The sequence below is a fragment of the Phocoena phocoena genome, chromosome 15 (assembly GCF_963924675.1).
Source record: "Phocoena phocoena chromosome 15, mPhoPho1.1, whole genome shotgun sequence".
Taxonomy (NCBI): Eukaryota; Metazoa; Chordata; class Mammalia; order Artiodactyla; family Phocoenidae; genus Phocoena; species Phocoena phocoena.
The window spans coordinates 30,719,448-30,740,882 of record NC_089233.1 but is presented as its reverse complement, the minus strand read 5'-3'; the positions used below and the strand labels follow the sequence as shown (position 1 = coordinate 30,740,882).

The following is a 21,435-nucleotide window of genomic DNA, read 5'->3' as shown; positions in this document are numbered from 1 at the left end:
CATAGCAGGAATGTCTTCAAGTTTCATCACTGCCAGCGTTCAGAGCTTGCCATAGCTGTATAGGGACTGCTGGCCTGGGCCCACATCTGTGGTTCCATCTGAGTCAGACAGTCCCAGCCAAGAGGGCAGAGGCAAGATGAGAATGGAGGTCCGGGCTATGTTCAGTCCCTGGCCTCATCCCCACAAAGAGCTCAGGGTGGCCAAGAACTGGAGGTTTGAGCAAGTCAGCACAAAGGGAAGCGGAAACAGTGACTCAGCTCCGGGTCACCATTCCCTGCTTCTTTGCCTAAAAGATGAGTCATCACCTTGATGCCTTTAATTTTCAGACTTCTAACTCATCCCAGCCATGCATAGGAAGCTGATGAAGGACCGCTCCCTGCCACATGGGCTGTGCCCCCAGATGGCCTTGAGTTCAAATTCAGTCTCTGTTACTTACTAGTCATGTGATTTTGACAAATCACTGAGCCTGCATTTCCCCACCTGTAAACTGGAGATGCTAATGCCTGTCTTGCTAGGTTCCTTCACCTGATCAGTATTTATTGAGCACCTACTATGTGCCAGGTGAGAGCGATATGGTAATAAACAAGACAGACAAACTTCCGGCACCTGTGAAACTTACAGCCTAGTGGGAGAAAACATGTATATGTAATGTAATGTCAGGTGGTATTAAGAAAAATTAAATGGATGAGGCAAAAGAGGGTCAAGAGGGTTGAAGGAGTACTTCTCTGGTGGTCCAGTAGTTAGGAATCCACCTTCCAATGCAGGGGATGCGGGTTGGATCCCTGGTCGGGGAACTAGGGTCCCACATGCCACGGGGCAACTAAGCCCACGTGCTGCAATTACTGAGCCCGCACGCCACAACTAGAGAGAAGTCCGTATACCGTAGTGAAGGATCCCGCATGCTGCAACGAAGATCCTACGTGTCACAACTAGGACCCGATGCAGCCAAATTGAAGAAAAAAAAAAAAAAAGAGCGTTGAAGGAAACAGTTTCCAGTGTCCAGCACGGGGCCTGCACATAGTAGAGCCTCAGTGAAGAAATATGAATTCCCTTTCTTGCAGTTTTAGGAAGGAAGGACCACATGGTTTTCAGCACTGAAGAGGCTTCCCCTCCCTGGAGGAGATGCCAGGTGACAATTCCTACAGTGTCCCAGGACTGGCTGAGGATTCCCCGCCTCGGAGCAGTGGAGGGGAAAGCTGTTCAGTGTGTGCGTGTGCGTGCGTTTAATATATTTTTTAACTGAGGTGAAGTTCATACAACATAAAGTTAACATTAACCATTTAAAAGTGAACAGTTCAGGGAATTCCCTGGCGGTCCAGTGGTTAGGAATCTGCGCTTCCATTGCAGGGGACATGGAACTTAAGATCCAGCATGCATCTCGGCCAATTAAAATGAAGAAAAAGTGAAAAATTCAGTGACTTTTTTTTAAATAGAAAGTAACTCTTTTAAAAAATATATTTATTTATTATTATTTATTTATTTATTTTGGCTTCGCTGGGTCTTAGTTGTGTCAGGCAGGCGGGATCTAGTTGCCCCCTGCATTGGGAGCGCAGAGTCTTACCCACTGGAGCACCAGGGAAGTCCCAACAATTCAGTGACTTTTTTTTTCTTAATATTTATTTTATTTATTATTTAATTAACTAATTTATTTGGTTGTGCTGGGTCTTAGTTGCGGCAGGCAGTCACCTTAGTTGCGGTTTACAGGCTCCTTAGTTGTGGCACGTGAACTCTTAGTTTCGGCATGCATGTGGGATCTAGTTCCCCCACCAGGGATCGAACCTGGGCTGCCTGCATCGGGAGCGTGGAGTCCCAACCACTGAACCACCAGAGAAGTCCCAATTCAGTGACATTTAATACATTCACAGTGTTGTACAATCATCACCTCTATCTAGTTTCAAAACATTTTCAGCACCCCAAAGAATCCCTGCACCCACTAAGCACTCACTCCTCATTCCTCTTCCTCCCAAACCCCTGAAAACCACTAGTCTGCCTTCTGTCTATAGATTTACCTCTTCCAGACATTTCATGTAAATGGAAGCAAACAATATGTGACCTTTTGTGTCTGGCTTCCTTCACTTATTGTGATGTTTTTGAGGTTCATCCACATTGTGGCATGCATCAGAATTTCATTCCTTTTAATGGCAGAATATTATTCCATCATAGGGATAGACCATATGTGTTTATCCCTTTCATCAGTTGAACTGCATCCTTATGCTTTACCCTCTAGACACATCGCATGCCCCATCCCAGTCCTGGGAGCTGATTCCAGGAAGCACCGAGAGGGAGAGAAGTGAGACAGGGAAGGGAGAAGAACCAATAAAGGGTGCGTTAATGGGCAGGGTACCATGTTGGACAACAGGACCTGTTTCCCTGGGGGTCCCCTTAGAGCCTGTGCGGGGTGCAGGTCACTGTGACTCCAATGGAGGGCGGAGAGCCTGAGGCATTATCCACCAACGTCTGTCCTTCCTGGTTGAGGGAAGCCCTCAGGACTTTAACTCCCCCCACGTTTCCAGGGTGAGCCTGTGTTGGGTTGAGATGGAGAGCGCCCTCAGGTAGAGAAGAGGAGAGGTGCAGGTTAGAGCTCAGGTGAAGCAGAGGATGTAACCAGAGTCAACAGCCTCTGGGACACTTACGTGCGTGATGCTTGATTCAGGCTGGTCAAACATGCACGTGCCTTATAAATATCAATTCATGGATTCCTCATGACAGCCCCATGAAGCAAGTGTTGCTGTCACCCCCATTTTACAGATGGAGAAACTGAGGCATGGGAGAACGGCAAACAGCTTGCACAAGACGACACAGCAAGTCCTAGCAGTGCAGGATTCAAACCCAGAAAGTCTGTGCTTGTCACGACCACTTACGACTCTTGCCCACTCTGTTTTGCTTCCTTTCGTGCCTTCCATACTTACTGAGCACCAACTCGACCTGGCTGGTCTCAGCTTGGGGATCACCTCCCCTAAGAAGCCTTCCATGACCATCCATCAAAAGTAGACCCCTCCAGGGCTTCCCTGGTGGCGCAGTGGTTGAGAGTCCGCCTGCCGATGCAGGGCACACGGGTTCGTGCCCCGGTCCGGGAAGATCCCACATGCCACGGAGCGGCTAGGCCTGTGAGCCATGGCCACTGAGCCTGCGCGTCCGGAGCCTGTGCTCCGCAACAAGAAAGGCCGCGATAGTGAGAGGCCCGCGCACCGCGATGAAGAGTGGCCCCCGCTCGCCGCAACTAGAGAAAGCCCTCGCACAGAAATGAAAACCCAACGCAGCCAAATAAATAAATAAATAAAATAATTATAAAAAAAATGTTTCTCTCAAAATACAAACTTTTCCATAATAGATGCTTTGACTCACTCACTGTCACATTCTGGAATTGTCCCTCAAATTACTTCCCTCTAATATAGTTTTTGTTTTTTTCTTTTTGGATTTAAAAAATTCTTTTTAATTGAAGTCTGATTTATTTGACATGTTTCAGGTGTACAGCAAAGTGATTCTGTTATTCACACACACACGTGTGTGTGTATATATATATTCTTTTTCAGATTCTTTTCCATTATAAATTTTTACAAGATATTGAATATAGTTCTCTGTGCAGTTTTGGGTTATTTTTAGAGGTCAATTCTGATCCCCTTACAAACTCTGCTCCTGGCTCATTTGTTGATTGAATCAGTATTTACTGCACCCCCTACCAGGAGCAGGGCTCTGTGACCACACCGGGGAAGATGGGGAAGGAAACTGAGTTCCCACCCTGAAAAAAAACACTGAGTATTTCTGGCAGTGTGAGGAGGGTTTGCAGCATTTAACTTACTTCTTTATCTTCCTCTTGACCTCTATCATAGCCAACATTTCCCGAGGTCTTACTCTCTGTGAAGCATGGCATTGGCATTGCTACTTTCATCCTCAAAACAGACCTCTGAGCAAAATACTATTATTAGTGCTATTTTTATCATCCCCATTTTGCAGATGAGGAAACTGAGGCCCAGGGCTTAAGTGATTTGTCCTAAATCACGCTGCTGGTGGGTAAATAATGGTAGCAGGATCTGAACCCAGAGAGTTGATATCAGAACCTACTCTCTTACCCACTATAGGAGACTTGCTATACTGGAATTTTTGATTGTCCAGAAAAACCCCCAAGTTCTCTGTCATTGCATGTCCTTCTATATATTCACTCAGTAAACATTTGCCAGGGACTCTCTGTCTGTTGGCAAGGCCCCAGTGAGGCCATGAGCAGGGTATGGAGATGAACCAGAGTAAACTCTTGCCATAGAATTTGGGTAGTTTGGGGGAAGGACCAGGATTTTGGAGCCAGATCCTGGACTCAAATCTTGGCTTGGTCAGTAATTAAGGTTGCCAGATTTAGCAAATAAAAACATAGGTCACCCAGTTAAATTTAAATTTCAGATAAACAGTGAATAATTTTTTAGTATCACTATGTTCCATGCCAGATTTTGTTGTATTTTATCTGGCAACCTTACAGGTAATTGCTTTGTGACCATGAGTACTCACTCAATCTGTCTGATCTCAGATTTCCTGTGTTCAAAATGAGGATAATGATCCCCATTTCACAAGGTTGCTTGGAGGAGTGAAAGAGCACCTTTATGTAAAGTACTCGGAATGCTTCAGCTTTTCATAACTGGTCCATTTCCACAGACAGCCCACTCCAAACTGCTCCATGCAGTAGCTGGGGTTGAGGGACTTTTAAAATCAGCTCAGGCCACAGCCTACTGAAGACCCTTTGAGGTTCCCACAGCTCCTAGACTAAAGCCCACAGGCGTCTGGATGTTTTCTAAAGTCCCGCAGGCTGTAGATGGTGTCCAGGACAGAGACCCTTCTCAGGAACCCAGCCCAGGGGCTAACCCCATCCATATTGTTTTTCTCGCAACCCAAATTCTCTCCCCAAAGTCAAGTGCCTGGGACGGTAAGTTCTCAACATGAAGGAGGTGGGAAAATCCACGGGGGATTTAGGGTGTGAGATGTTGTAATAATCCATTGTGATCCCACCAGATATATTTTGAATCCAAACGCCTCTCTCCAGCCTCTTTTCTCCTCTCTATCACGACTGCCCTATCCAGGCACCACCACCCCTTGCCTGGATTATTTATTTATTTGTTTATTTATTTTTGGCTGTATTGGGTCTTCATTGCTGTGCACGGGTTTTTCTCTAGTTGCAAGAGAGCGCGGCTTACTCTTCATTGGGGTGCAAGGACCTCTCATTGTGGTGGCTTCTCTTGTTGCAGAGCACAGGCTCTAGGCACATGGGCTTCAGTAGTTGTGGCATGCGGGCTCAGTAGTTGTGGCTCGTGAGTTTTAGAGCGCAGGCTCAGTAGTTGTGGCGCACAGGCTTAGTTGCTCCGAGGCATGTGGGATCTTCCCGGCCCAGGGCTCAAACCCATGTGCCCTGCATTGGCAGGTGGATTCTTAACCGCTGAGCCACTAGGGAAGCCCTGCCTGCATAATTTAAATAAACTTCTTTTTTCAAATTTAATTGATTTTAATTAAAAAAAAATTTTTTTTGGCTGCACCGGGCAGCATGTGGGATCTTAGTTCTCCAACTTGGATCAAACCCGTGCCCACTGCAGTGGAAGCGCCCAGTCTTAACCACTGGACCGCCAGGGAAGTCTCTCTTTTTATTTTAAATTACATAATTTATTTTTTTATTTTTTGGTTAAAAAATTTTTAAATTTTATATTGGAGTATAGTTGATTAACGGTGTTGCGTTAGTTTCAGGTGTATCAATAAACTGCTGGCTGGTCTCCCAGCTTCCGCATTAAAACTCACAACAGCAAAATTTTTATTATGGAAACATTTCAAAAAATAGACAAAAGTAGAGAGAAGAAAATAATGAACATAATTTCAACAACAATCAACTAATCAGCTTATGGCCAATCCAGTTTTACCCACTCCTGGGACCCCTGGGAGTTTTAATTCTTCCACTCCAGGATTTCTTTTCTTTTTTTTTTTTTTAAGAATTTCAGCCTCAAGGACAGGATAATCTGACTTTTCATCAATTCCCCTGCAAACGTATTGTTTGTTACGGCATAAACTTTATTCCAAAATTTCATCAGGGATTTGCTTTTGAATCCAAAGTTTTGACACTCAAAACGAAAGTTTAGAGACTTTTAAAAAAATAAAAAGCCTCTCTTTTACAAATCCTGCAAATCAAAAGCCTTGGCTTTCAAGATTATCGTCTCTGCCATGAATTTCAAAAGGCTGCTTAGGAACTCATAAAAGCCAAGACTTTGGCACTTCATTTTTTTGAATTGGTTTGGGTCAAGCTTCTCCAAGGGGTGTATCCAGAATGATTCAGGCCTCAGCCTCAATACTTGGTTTTGTGGAGAGAGAGGTCACAGGATTTCTCTTAAAAAGGGAACAAACAGCATTGCTGCATGTGCAGAAAATGTTACCCAGGACTATTTTTATTGTTGTTCAAATAATAATTTTAATGAATTTAAGTGATTTCTCAGAATGTTCACAGATGTGAAGTCCACAACCCTGTTTTTCCATAGACTTTTAAGCTCTTTGAGTACAATTTCTCCTAATATAAATTTTTATAAGACCCTAACTTCCAAGTTTGAGGGGGTTATTTTCTATTTAATATTTCAATATGCTGGGTGTTTCTGCAAGAGTAGCTTGCTTCTCAGGGCTGTGCACCAGTGAACCCTTGCAAACCAGTGTCCTGGATGTCACCTAGAGTCTCATGTCATTTGAAAATTCTGCTTAGCTTTGCATCATCTGATTTCCTTGGTCATAAGCATTGGCATTAATGTTGAAGCTAGCCACCTGTTTTTTAAAAAAAAAAAGTAAGATTTTTATTTTTAGGCAAATCCACTGAAATCTCCCAATATTTTTCAAACCAAAAATCACTAGAATCAGGACTTACCCTCAGGCCCGGACATGATACAGACAAACCGAAGGGGAAGGAAGGATGGTTAGTGGTGAGAACCACTTACTGAGAATAGAATCGCTGGTGTTTATCCTTAGCTCAGCCAACAGCTTCCCTGGTGACCTGATGTGCCAACGCTGGGTTCAGTTACCAAATGGGCAGTTTTCCTGATGACAAAATCAGAATATACTGAGTCCTCAAAGCCAGAGGCAAGAACCCTTCTGTTTTTTCTAAAGTGGCCCAAATTATCACCACTGGGTATGACTTGATGGTTTTTTTTTTAATAAACTTTTAAAGTTACAACTTTTCTAGATTTACAGTAAAGTTGCAAAGATAGTAGAGATTTCCCATATAACCCACACCCACTTTCCTCTATGATTTTAAACGTCTTACATTATTCCCATATATATGCTACAGTTAATGAACCAATATTGATACATTTTTACTGAAGTCTATACTGTGTTCAGATTTCCTTAGTTTTTACCAAATGCACTTTTTCTGGTCCAGAATCCCATACAGGACACACATAATTACATGGAGGCATCATGGCTCCCTAGATGCCTCTTGGTTGTGACAGTTTCTCAGACTTTCTTGGTTTTTTGTTTTTTCCATTTGAGAGGTAATTCATATACTACAATATCCATTCTTTCAAAGTGTACACTTCAGTGGGTTTTAGTATCTTCAAAAATTGTGCAGTCATCACTACTAGTCCCTGAACATTTTCTTCACCTCTGTAAGAAAACACACACCCACATAGCACTCACTCCGCATGGCCCCAGCCCCCAGCTCCCAGCAACCACTAATCTACTTTCTGTCTCTACAGATTTGCCTATTCTGGAAATTTCATATAAGTGGAATCATACAACAGGTGGCCTTTTGTGTCTGGCTTCTTTCTCTAAGAATGATGTCTTCAAGGTTCATCTGTGTTGTAGCAGATATCAACCCTTTGTTCCTTTTTCATGACTGAATAATATTCCACTGAAGGGATATAGCACATTTTGGCGATCCAAAATGTGGATTCATCAATGATGGACATACTCACTTTTGGCTGCTATGACTTCCCTTAATAACTTTAAGGAGTACTGCTTAGGTATTTTGTAGAATGTCCTTCACATGTCTCGCATGATGATGCTACTGTTATGGGTTCTGGGGAGGAAAACCATAGCGGTAAAGTATCTTCTCATTGCCCGCATCGAAGGTGTATCCTACCAGTATGATTTCTCACTCTTGATGTGAACTTTGATCACCCGGCAGAGATGGTGTCTGTCAGATTTCCACACTGTAATGTGCCCTAATTTTAATAGACTGTTGCATCAATTTCCTCTTTGGCTGTGTGGTTGTAATTCTGACATTAATTTTTGCTGCATAGATCTATTCAAAGGAAGGCTGGTTTTAACTTATTTGATTTGCATTTATGCTTTAAAGAGAGACCTTTTATTTTTTTCAGATAGAATACATTTAATTACATTAAAATATCACACCGAAGTGATTTGTAGAGATTTTTAAGCAAATATTTAATATGCGGTGTTGGTGGGGATGTAGAGAAACAGACATTTCATAGGCCGTCTGGAGTTAGGGTCAAGATGGGGAGGAAGTTTGACATTTCGCACCCAAAGTCTTAAAATGTGCCACTTGAATCCATCAGTTGTTCTATGTTTAGAAATTTATATGAAGAAAATAAATACATATGCCAAGATTTGACCAAAACAAACAAACAAACAAACAAAAAACCTCAATCCAACTCAGTACGGTATATTAGTAGGAACCAAAAATCGAAAATAAACTAAGTGCCCCAAATAGAAAATTAGCTTTAAAATCGATGACATAACCCCACAATCCAATGCCAACCAACCATTTAAAAGGATGTAAAAGTGTGAGTAGCTAATCACAATTTATGGCAGGGAAAAGAAGATGAAAAACAGCACTGATAGTAAAATTCTAATTTTGTAAAACAAATGTATATATGTATATGCAGAGAAAAAATAATGGAAGGATACGTATGAAAATATTACATTTGTTTTTTGAGTTGTGGGCCAAGAGTTTGGTTTCTTTCCATTTATTTGTATTTTTACATTTCCTTACAATGACTATGTTTGATTTTGTGATAAGAAACAATTAGTTTTAATTTTTTTTGTTGTTTTTTTTTGCGGCACGCGGGCCTCTCACTGTTGTGGCCTCTCCCGTTGCGGAGCACAGGTTCCAGATGCGCAGGCTCAGCGGCCATGGCTCACGGGCCCAGCCGCTCCGCGGCATGTGGGATCTTCCTGGACCGGGGCACGAACGCGTGTCCCCTGCATCAGCAGGCGGATTCTCAACCACTGCGCCACCGAGGAAGCCCTAGTTTTAAGTTTTAAAGTTATTTTTGATCTACTACATTGAATAATGTGATTTCTATGTATTTAGCCATCAAAGTGCACTTTAGAAAGGAACGTGACAAATAATTATATCACATCACACTAGGCCAATCCCAGCTCTATTGCTTTTTCCTTTTTTCCACACCCTGAGGCATGCAGGATCTTAGTTCTTAGCTCCATGACTGGGGACCAGGGATCAAAACCCCACCCCCCGGCCTCCACCCAGTGGAAGTGCGGCGTCTTAACCACTGGACCGACAGGGCAGTCCCTACTGCTTATTTTCTGTATCAGTCAAGGTCCCTGCACCAGAGAGGTGGCCGCTCAAATTGGGTGAGTTGAGGAGAGAGCAGTACAGGGGATCATGTTGTACTTGGAGGCCAATGACAGCTGAGTTACCTCTCCTGTGCTGGAAAGGCAAGGAGAGGGAGTGGTCACCAGTAGTCAGAATGGGTAGCCTGCTGCCACCCCACCCGTAAGGAGCTGGGGGAATAAGTACCCTGACTCATGTCCCTCCCTCTGCTCTCTTTTTGGGCTCCCATCATCTAGACTACTGGAGATGAGAGGGCATATCCCAGTTTGTGGACATGGGGTACACTGGTCAGCCTTCCAGTGCTGGTAGCCGAGAGAAGAATGGGCAGAGTGGACCTGGAAGGGTGGCCAGAGGACAGCCAGCCAAGGGCCATGGGAGCTTGTTTAAGTTGTTTAACCTCTATAGCATAATAAGAAATATATTTGGTCTTCATCCCTGCTTCCTGGCACAGATCTAAAACCCTCCGAATTTCCTGAGTGACAGGGGTGGCTTCTGTTATTCACAAGAAGCCCCTTTCAATCACACCTGAGTTTAGGCTAATGAGGCGGCTTAGGGTGGGGCCCCTAGACAGCCTCAGGATGGGGCTGCTCACCAGAAAGACCAAGTGGCGGGAGGGTTAGAACTCTTAGCACCCAACCGTCGACCTCCAGGAAGGGGTGGAGGGGAGCTGGGGATTTCAGCTCTATCAAAAGTCTTGAACAGCACCCTCTTTCTCTCTCTCCCTCGGTTGAAAGAAACCAGCTGCCAGGTCTCGAGTTGCCCCACGGGGAGTTAATTAATATAATTATCACCCAAACTGTTTCCTTTCCCAAAGGAGATTACAATGGGATCCCCGCTGTAAGCCCCCCTTTCCACGTCCCCCAGCAACCTTTGATCTGTTTTCTGTGACTATAGATTAGCTTGCATTTTTTCAAAATTGTATGTAAAGGAAATGAATCATAAAGCACGTACTCTTTTTTGTCTGGCTTCTTCCACTCAACACAATTATCTTGAGATTCATCCGCGTCGTATTAGGTACCAATAGTCCATCCTTCGTATCGCTGTGGATCGCCGGGTCCACTGTAAGGACGTACAATAGCCCCTGTATCTTTCACCTGTTGATGGACATTCAGGTTGCCTTCAATTTGGGGCTGTTACAAATAGAGCTGGTATAAACATTTGTGTATAAATGTGCACGTAGGCTTTCTTTTCTCTCTGATAAGTATCTAGGAGTGGCTAGGTCTTATCATAAGTGTATGTTGAATTTTATTTTTTATAAATTTATTTACTTATTTATAATTTTTGGCTGTGTTGGGTCTTCGGTTGCTGTGCGTGAGCTTTCTCCAGTTGCGTAGAGCGGGGGCTACTCTGCTTTGCGGTGCGCGGGCTTCTCATTGCGGTGGATTCTCTTGTTGCGGAGCACGGGCTCTAGGCGTGCGGTCTTCAGTAGTTTGCGGCTCGTGGGCTTGTAGCTGTGACTCTCAGTCTCCAGAGCGCAGGCTCAGTAGTTGTGGAGCACGGGCTTAGTTGCTCCGCGGCATGTGGGGATCTTCCCGGACCAGGGCTCGAACCCGTGTCCCCTGCATTGGCAGGAGGACTCTTAACCACTGCGCCACCAGGGAATTCCCCCGCATATGTTGAATTTTAAAAGAAACTCTTGAATTATTTTTCAAAGTGATTACACCAGTTTACATTCCCACGAGCACTCTAACAGGATGCTTAACGATCACTGCACTAACTCACTAAATGCCAGAGGTCCCTCTCACTGTGATAACCCAGCCCACAGCCCCCTTTACAAACGCCCCCGGGGATGGGGCAGTGCTGTCACTATTGAGACCCACTGGACCAGAGGATCTCTGGTTCCAGCGCTAGGCAAGGATCTGCCCCCATTTAGGAAAACCTATGAACCCCCATATTTCTGAACTGAATTCATGGTAGCCTGAGGTCCAAGATGATCACAAGAGCAAGAGGTAACTGCTAGTAGCACATCTTGGCTTGGCCTTGCATTCTGTGGTTCTTCAGTATCTGAAAAGACCAAAATGGTCTTTATTTAAAGAACTAAGGTTTACATGCAGTGGCAAAACGCAAGTGGTGGTTAGAGCCTAGAGTCAGCTGACCCATTTGCTTTCTATTCTTAATTTTGTCTTTGGCCCTGGAGCCTCCTAGAGCCTCCCTGGGGAAAAAATAAGAGGTGTTTGGTAATCTTGCGCTGAAAGCGGGTACTTAAGTCAAAAGTACACCTGAACTCAGCTAATTTGCACTAATCGCCTATGCCAGCCGCGGATCAGCCAGAGAGGAAAACGTCCTCACGATGCAACCACAAACACGCATTGTGGGAGCTTCCCACATCAAACACTATTTTGATTTCTAAAACCTTCATCCCCTGCCCCCTACTAAACTGGAGAGTGCATCAGAATCCCCTAAGGGCTTGTTAAGACCCAGAGCGCCTGGTCCGACCCCTAGCGATTCTGATTTCTTATATCTGATTTCTTCTATCTGGAGAGGTACCTGAGAATTTTCGTTTCTAACAAGTTCCCACGTGGTGCTGATGATGCTGGGCCAAGGGTTACACTCTGAGACTCATCTGCCGATTGGAACCTTTTCTTTGACAATGGGAAGTTCAACCATGGCAGTGATTTTTCAACTGATGTGATTTTTTCCCCCCAGCGGACAAAATCCGGAGACATTTTTGGTTGTCATAACTGGTCCTGGCCATTAGTGAGTAGAAGTCAGGGATGCTGTTCAATATCCTATGATGCATAGGACAGCTATGATTATTAGAAATTAATTAGAAATAATTATTTGACCCAAAATGTCAGTAGTGCCAGTGTTGACAAACCCAGCACTATAGGAGAATGCTTAAATAAATTAGAAGATTCCCACAAGGAATAAATATTATGCAGCCATTAAGAAGAATGCTCCTGGTACAACAATAGTCAATATTCTGTAAATGAAAGTAACCTTTTAAAATTGTATAAAATATTAAAAAATTAAAAAAAAAGAAGAATGCTCCTTATACTATATATAAAAGAGATAAACAACAAGGACCTACTGTATAGCACAAGGAACTATATTCAATATCTTGTAATAACCTATAATGGAAAAGAATCTGGAAAAGAATATATATATTCTTTTTCAGATATATATATATTTACATATATCTGAAATATCTGAATCACTTTGCTGTATATCCGAAGGTAAACACAACATTGTAAATGAGAAAAAAAAAGAATGGTCCTTAGACCTTTTTATAACTTGGGGAGTTGTTCATGATATGATGTGCGGGGAAAAAAAAAGGATAAAAGAAGTATATTCAACATATCAGATGTTTCATTTAATTTTCTTTGTACTTTACCACTACCTAGAATTATCTGGTTTGTTTATATGTATACTTATATATCGTCTGTCTCCATTTACTAGGTTGTAAGCTCCTGGTATTCTTTGGTTTTTTTTTTTTTTTTTTTTTTTTTTTTTGCGGTACGCGGGCCTCTCACTGCTGTGGCCTCTCCCGTTGCGGAGTACAGGCTCCGGACGCGCAGGCTCAGCGGCCATGGTTCACGGGCCCAGCCGCTCCGTGGCATGTGGGATGTGGGATCTTCCCAGACCAGGGCACGAACCCGCGTCCCCTGCATCGGCAGGCGGACTCTCAACCACTGCGCCACCAGGGAAGCCCCGCTCCTGGTATTCTTTATAAGAGCATTAAATAGTTGCTGAGCATGTGAATAGGTAAATGTAAGTAAAATCAGTGGTGTGCTGGTAAATGTTTAACAACCAACTCTCAGGAAAGAAAATCTCTGATTTGTCACATGTGCCAGTTTCCATGGTGGCTGATTTCAAGCTACCTCCAGCTTAAGAAGAGATGAATTAGAGGGCTAGCTCCTGGGCTAGTTGATGTCCTCCAAGGATGAGTAGAATAACCTGGCTATTAATATGATCCAGCTCCCAATTTCTGGTCTCAAGCCAGCGTCCAGATTCCTGCTTCAGAGCATCAGTTGAAGAAATGTTATGTTAATCGTGGCAGGAGTCTGGGGAATGATGCATAGAAACATTCTGGGTATTGGGGACCCATAAAGTGTAGGTGTTCAGGCGGTGAGCTGCATGAAGGTGGCACGTCTGGGGCGTGTGCCATTTACATCACAGACACACGTGAGCTTGTATGAAAGAACGCAGGCAGGCTCAGAGATTCTTGTCTTCTGAGTCCTGAGGCAGGGGGTATACCCTCCTTCATAAACCCCATGGACTGCTGGCCATGTACACATTCTGGAGAGCACACAGACACACGTGGTCCTGTTATATATACACGTACGTGGCTGGGCATCCCCTAAGCTCCACCTTTCTCAGAGGCCCAATTCTGCTCCCTCAACCCTGACTCTGAAGCTGACATGATTGTTCCACCTGGGGGAGAGGGCAGTGGGGTATCACCATTGCTGGTGATACTATATGTCCTGGGACGCCTTCAAGTGGGTAAAAGTATTTGACCCTCAGCCAGGGCTGTTGTACACCTGGCTACAGGAATGTACTTAAAACTGTTTAAAAAAATCATTTGAGGACTTCCCTGGTGGCACAGTGGTTGAGGGTCCACCTGACAATGCAGGGGACATGGTTTCACTCCCTGGTCCAGGAAGATCCCACGTGCCGTGGAGCAACTAAGCCCGTGTGCCACAGCTACTGAGCCCGCGAGCCACAACTACTGAAGCCCGCATGCCTAGAGCCCATGCTCTGCAACAAGAGAAGCCACCACAATGAGAAGCCCATGCACCGCAACAAAGAGTAATCCCCACTCACCGCAACTAGAGAAAGCCCACGTGCAAGACACCCAATGCAGCCAAAAATAAAATAAATAAATTTTAAAAAATCCTTTGAGGGGCTTCCCTGGTGGCGAAGTGGTTGAGAGTCCACCTGCCGATGCAGGGGACATGGGTTCGTACCCCGGTTCGGGATATCCTCCTTTCTGTTCCACCATCCTTGGCATATAGCTTCCTTCCTTAAGGTTACCTCATGGTCAAAGATGGCTGCTGCAGCCCTTGCAATCTTGTTTGTGCTCTAGGTAGAAGGAAGAAGGAAGTAGCAAGTGGGCAAGTTAAGTCAGTTCCCTCTAAGTAGCTTTCCTGGAAGCCCCACCCAATGACTTCCTCTTATTATTTCATCATCCTCCCTTAATTTCAAGGGATGCTGGGAAATGTAGTTCTTAAGACGGACACATTAAGTTCCTAAAGCTGCCAACCTCCTTCTCTTCAAGGCCAGCTGGGCACGTTTGGTTTCCCACAGGTACGATCATTTGGTTGCCATCTTTGTTCCTTCCATTGGCCTGGAGGACATGATAGCCCTTGCTAAATTCACCCAGAAAAGCTTAAATGATGGCCAACAAAGCCCATTCTTCCTGAACACTGGAATGTCTCTAATAAAAAAAGCTCTCCTCCAAAATAAAATGGCCTTGGACATTATAATGCCTCAAAAGGAGCCATCTGAACCATTATCCCAATAAAATGTTGTGTTTTCATACCTGAAAAAAAGAAAAAGGGCACATTGCCCACTTGAATAAAATGTAGGCTCTGTTAGCAAAGAACAACTGTGGACTGATAATTGGGAAGGGAGCTAGCAGACTCTGTTATATATATTATCCCATTCCGTGCTCAGTTTTGAGAGATCCTTAGGAAAATCCACCATTTCCCCCATGAGGTCTGAGATTCTGTGACACGTCTGGGTAAAAGATTTTTTGTCTCATAGATAACAGACTAGCAGCACTATTTTCTATTGTTTGTTAAGGCGGGTAGAATTTACTTGCCCTAGGTTAGCTGTATTTCATAACAAGGGGAGGAGAACATATAAGGCTTCCAATTTCTGTTAAAATTTTCTTTCTTTAAAACTTATCTTTGTTTTCAATCTGTGTTACTGTTTAAAACAAGAGTTTACCTTCAGTTTACCAAAAGAGGTAAGTGGGTTGTAACTGGACCCAATCATGAGCATGCCATTTATGCTCTCAGAAAGGCATCAAAAAGGGGAATCAGAACACACCTCTTCCACCTTCCTTCCCTACTTGCTGGAACACTCACCTCCTGTTTCTGTACAAGATGACTTTGGAAGGTGAGTTGTGGGCCTTCTGGGTCACCCTTGGAGTCTAGGATTTTTTGAACAATCAGAGAATCCCACCTTCATTAGAGAGCTGAATGCAGCCTGGGTGAAATCTAGATCTGGTGGTTTTAAAACATGTTCTCCATGGGACTTCCCTGGTGGTCCAGTGGTTAAGACTTCGCCTTCCAATGCAGGGGGTGCAGGTTCAATCCCTAGTCGGGGAGCTAAGATCCCACATGCCTTGTGGCCAAAAAACCAAAACATAAAACAGAAGAATATTGTAACAAATTCTATAAAGACTTTAAGAATGGTCCACATCAAATAAATCTTAAAAAAAAATAAAATAAAACATGTCCTCCAAATCTATGACACTCCTCTCCTCAGTAGATGGGGTCTAATTCCCCCCTCTCCTTGAATGTGGCCCAGACAGTGTGTTGCGTCTAAGGCATAGAATGTGGCAGAATGATGCCGTGGGACTTTTGAGGCTAGGTCATGAAAAGGGTAACTTCTGCCTGGTATTCTCAGCTCACTCACTTTTGGGGAAGCCATGTCTTGAGGACACTCAAGCAGCCTGTGGAGAGCCTGAGGCTCCTCATCTGTTCATTTCACCATCCTGGTTCATTGAAAGATCAGACTGTGGACTGGGAATATGTGTCTTCTCAGTGAGATGTTTGGATTCCTTCTTCTCCAAGAGATCTTCTCACTAAGTCATGCCCCTCCTGCTGTCTTTGCTTCAGCAAAGGATGGTGATTCTGGAGACAGGCTGCCTGAGTTTCAATCCTGGTTCTACTGCCTACAAGCCGAGTGGTTTTTTTGCTTTTTAAAAATTTATTTATTTTTGGCTGTGTTGGATCTTTGTTGCTGCGCGTGGGCTTTCACCAGTTGCGGCGAGTCGGGCTACTCTTCGTTGCAGTGGCAGGCTTCTCTTTGTGGTGGCTTCTCCTGTTGTGGAGCACGGGCTCTAGGCACGTGGGCTTCAGTAGTTGTGGCGCACGGGCTTAGTTTCTCCGTGGCATGTGGGATCTTCCCAGACCAGGGCTTGAACCCTGTCTCCTGTATTGGCAGGCAGATTCTTAACCACTGCACCACCAGGGATGTCCGAGCTGGGTGGTTTTATATGAGTTATTTAACCTCTGTAAGCCTCAGTCTCCTCATCTGTAAAAGGAGACAATCGATGGATATACATCAGGGTTTCTCAACCTCAGCATTACTGACATTTGGGCCAGATAATTCTTTGTTGTGGGGCTATCCTGTACATTGTAGGATGTTTAGCAGCATCCCTGGTCTCTACCCACTAGCTGCCAGTAACAATGTCTCCCCTATCCCAGTTACAACAACCAAAATGTTTCTAGACATTAGCAAGTGTCCCGTGAGGGGGCAATATCACCCCCAGTTGAGAACTGCTGACCTAAGTCATTTATTTCTGTGCATGGTGCCTAGTCAGCCCTCGAGAAATGATCATCATGATTATTTTTCTCTCTTCTGATTGCAACAATATTAGATTTCAGCAACGTTTTTGCTAGGTGTTTTTTTTTTAAGATGCTGTTTGCATTTTTGTGACAAAATTATTTTTTAAATTGTATGCAAGATGACTAATTTCATGTGATGTGAATTTTAACTCACTTTATTTTTTATTTATTTACTGTTTAAAATTTTTTATTTATTTATTTTTTTGGCTGTGCCAAGTGGGATCTTAGTTCCCCGACCAGGGATCGAACCCATGCCTCCTGCAGTGGAAGCAAGGAGTCTTAGCCACTGGACCACCAGGGAAGTCCCTGTATGCTGTTAAATGTTAAATAAAAGATGTTTTATTTTATCTTGTTATTAGTATTGCCTTTTGAATATGATTTGACTTTTCTTTTTTTTCTTTGACTTTTTTTATGTCTTTTGTCTCATGTCCTCGAGTCTAACTTTGACCTTTCTAGCAGTAATTAATCCATGAGACCACTTTTGCTGCCCACTGTGATGAATGCATGCATTATGTATCGTGAGAAGCTATTGGTATCCTTTATTGTCTTGACATTTCTGCTCGGTAGACAAATAGGTGAGGAAGGGCTTCCCTGGTGGCGCAGTGGTTGAGAGTCCGCCTGCCGATGCAGGAGATACGGGTTCGTGCCCCGGTTTGGGAAAATCCCACATGCCGCGGAGTGGCTGGGCCCGTGAGCCATGGCTGCTGAGCCTGCGCGTCTAGAGCCTGTGCTCCGTAACGGGAGAGGCCACAACAGTGAGAGGTCCGTGTACCACAATAAAAAAAAAAAAAAAAGGTTAGGAAAAAGATGGGCTGCCATTGTGGGTTTTTTTTTGTTGTTGTTGTTGCCATTGTGGTTTTAATTCAATCACATTAACAATCTTGGAGTGGGGAAGGCCTTTTTAAGCTTGATGCAAAACTCAGAAGCTTTATTTATTAAAAAAAATTTTTTTTTGGCCACACCTTGAGGCTTGCAGGATCTTAGTTACCCGACCAGGGATTGAACCCGAGCCCTCAGCAGTGAAAGCTGTCCTAACCACTGGACCGCCAGGGAATTCCTTCTGGTTACTTTAAATGGATTGAAGTTTCCAGATCTTAGCTGAAAGGTCTTATATTCACTGTGGCTCATACAGCCTCCCAATTCCAAGGCTGGAGGCTAACCCAGAAGCATTTTCCCAGGCCCCTTGAGTGCTAGTCTTTGTTGAATGATTTTGTGTGCTGGGATTGTAGGAGTTTGTTCTCTCCTCACTTATCATTTTTTTTTTTTTTTTAATTAATTCATTTATTTATTTATATTTTTGGCTGTGTAGGGTCTTCGTTTCTGTGCGAGGGCTTTTTCTAGTTGCGGCGAGCGGGGGCCACTCTTCATCGCCGTGCACGGGCCTCTCACTGTCGTGGCCTCTCTTGTTGCGGAGCACAGGCTCCAGACACACAGGCTCAGTAGTTGTGGCTCACGGGCCCAGTCGCTCCGTGGCATGTGGGATCTTCCCAGACCAGGGCTCGAACCCGTGTCCCCTGCATTGGCAGGCAGATTCTCAACCACTGCGCCACCAGGGAAGCCCCTCACTTATCATTTAATCCTGAGACTTTTAACCCCTTTTTTAACCCTATGACTTTCTAACATCATCTCCATTTATTATGCTCAGAGAGACTTAGTAATTAGCCCAAGGACACTCAGCTAGGAAGTGCCTGTACAATTATTTAGAAAGCCAGATGAGATGGCACCATCTCACCATCATCAGAAAGAGAATGTAGTTCAAGTCAAACCAGATCATTCCTGGTTCCTGGAGCCCTTTCTACTTCTGTGCCTTTGAATCTATGAGTCCCTCAACTCTGAGGGGCCTCTCCCTTCAGGGAGCCTTGCCTGTGCTTCATGGCTTAGCTACAACGCTTCCTCCCCCAGGAAGCCCTCCCTGATTCTCATCACTGGGAAATAGCATTTGGCACATGCTCATGCTGCTTTTCACAGTGGCCACTTGTGAGACTCACCCCACAGCTTTTGCAGGTTGGCTATGAGCACCCACCGGGTGTTGATGTGTAATAATGTTGCTTAGGTTTTAAAAAAGGCAGTTTAGAATGAAAAAAAAAAAACTCATTTGCCAGTAGCCTGGTCTCCAGTCATTTTGTGTGTATGTGTGTGTGTGTTTGTGTGGGACAGAGAAAAAGAGAGAGAAATTCACCTAAGACCTTGGTAGCTCCCAGAAGAATCTCACTTATCACAGAAAACGTTACAATGCATTCAGATGATGATGATAACGATAATTATTTGCTGTAAAAATAACTGAAGATTTTTCCTATTGTATTGAAAAAACATTTTCATATTATAGAATCAATAAATTGTTTTTGTAGTGCCTGTACAAAACAGACCCTAGGCTGTGTTCCTCTAATACTGAGTGGACAAGTGCCCTGCCTGCTGCTCCCTCCCATTCTGGTCGACCTAAAGAATTTGGGATTCCTTTACAAGCCTTACCTTTGCCTGGCAGGTCCTTCCTGCCATGGCTTCCATCCCCCTTTCTTTCTAAACCTTATCTTTTTAAGATTCAACCAGGAACAAGACTGCCAAGCTCCCTGCCCTCTAAGAACTTACTTTTTGGTGAAAGGAGACACATAAGTAATCATTTCAGATACTGATACAGGCTATGAAAAAACAAAACCAGGCAATAGGAGAGTGTGGAGGGTGGTGCTTTAACGAGGCTGGTCTGACAAAGGCTCTCTGCTCGCGGGCCATTTGAGAGGAACCTTGAGGAATGACGACGAGAAGGAAAAGATTCCAGAGAGGGAACTGCGAGGGCAAAGGCAGTTTCCGAGGAAACAGAAAGAAGGCCAGTGCGGCTGGGCAGCCCAAGCCAAGAAGAGACTGGCGTTGAGATGAACACAGAGGAGGCGGGGCCAGGTCCTGCAGGGACTTGTAGCCCACAGAGAGGAGGTCAGATTTTATTCCCAAGGTGATGGCTTTACAGCCAAATAGCTTTGTAGAAGGGTTTTCTTGCAGCTCGTGGGACTTCTCCAAGCCCCAGTGGCTCATGCCTCCGCCGCCAAACTGTGAGGGCCAGTTTTGCCTCTGTGCGGTCATCGTCCCTTTAAGTGGCGGCTTACTCCTCAGACCCTGAGCCCCTGGGGACGCCCCCCGGCTGGGTGACCGCTGCGCGCAGCCCCGCGGCTGGCCCACAGCAGTCGCGCAGCCCAGGTCGGCGGAGGCTGACCGGGCGATTGCGCACGGAGGCCGAACAAGAAGTCGGCGCAGAACTTTCCCCCTGGAAGCGGGGCCTCCCACTCGGCGCGGCTACGCGGATTCCGGTAGTAGGAGGGGGGGGGGGGCGGGGGCTGGCACGTGAGGCAGGCGGCCGCACGTGGCCCAGGAGTGTGCTTTTTTCGGGACAGGTGCGGGGGCCGCCAAGTTCGCGAAGGCGCAGACGCAGCCGGGCCTCGGCACCCCGTCTCCCACTCAGGTTTATTTTCAGATTCGCGGCCGCTGAGGTCTGGTCAAGGGAAGGTGTCCTCGGAGGGCGCCAGGGCGTCTTAGTGGGGCGGGCCAGAGGGTCCCCCACGCGCAACGCGCAGCGAGCCGCGTGCCTGCTGTCTGCCCAGCAGGCTGGTGGGAGCCCGCGAGCCTCGCATCTCGGAAATTTTTCTTTGGGCTCTGAGGCTCAACTTGCCCATCTAAGAAATGGGTCTGAAGTAAACAGCTGGCGAAGCACTTTGCCAACTTGGATTCAAGTTGGGCGTTTAATTCACTTTCTTCGATTCCCTCCTCCCTTTGGAAGCCCAAGGGGCTGGAGTAGCGGGATGCCACCCACCACACCCTTCCGTCCCCGCAGAGTGGTCACGGGAGTTGATTTTGCGTCCCCTACGGCCTGGAGGAACCGGCTCAGCCCTCCTGTGGGATGTGGGCGCAGAGCTCCGGGTCACGTGACTCCTGCCCACTGCCTCTGGCCAGCGAGCAAGTGCGCATGCGCAATTCATTTTCCCTCTCTCCCCCCTCTCCCCTCCCCCTCCCTGTCTTTCCTCTCTCTCTCTCCCTCCCCTCTCTCTCTTTCCCTCCCCCTCCCTTACTCTCTCGCTCTTTACCTCTCCCTCTCTCCGTCCCCCTCTCTCCCCCCTTTCTCTCCCTCTCTTCCTCTCTCTCTCCCTCCCCCTCTTTCTCTCCCTCCCTTCCTCTCTCCCTCCGTTCCTCTCCCTCCCTCCCCCTCTTTCTCTCCTTCCCTCCGTCTTTCTCTCCCTCCCTCCCCCTCTTTCTCTCCCTGCCTCCCCCTGCCTTCCTCTCTCTCTCTCTCCCTCCTCTCTCTCCTCTCTCCTCTCTCTCTCTCTCTCTCTCTCTCTCTCTCTCCCTCCCTCTCCCTCCCTCTCTCCCCCACCCCTTAGGTTGGCTCGGACGCAA

At 45.5% G+C, this 21,435-nt stretch overlaps 1 pseudogene; it reads right to left on the bottom strand.

Moving 5' to 3' along the window:
- The window catches only part of LOC136135309 (small ribosomal subunit protein uS11-like), a 29,273-nt pseudogene extending 9,143 nt beyond the window's left edge, over positions 1 to 20,130 (bottom strand).
- Between the last annotated feature and the right edge of the window lie 1,305 nt (positions 20,131 to 21,435).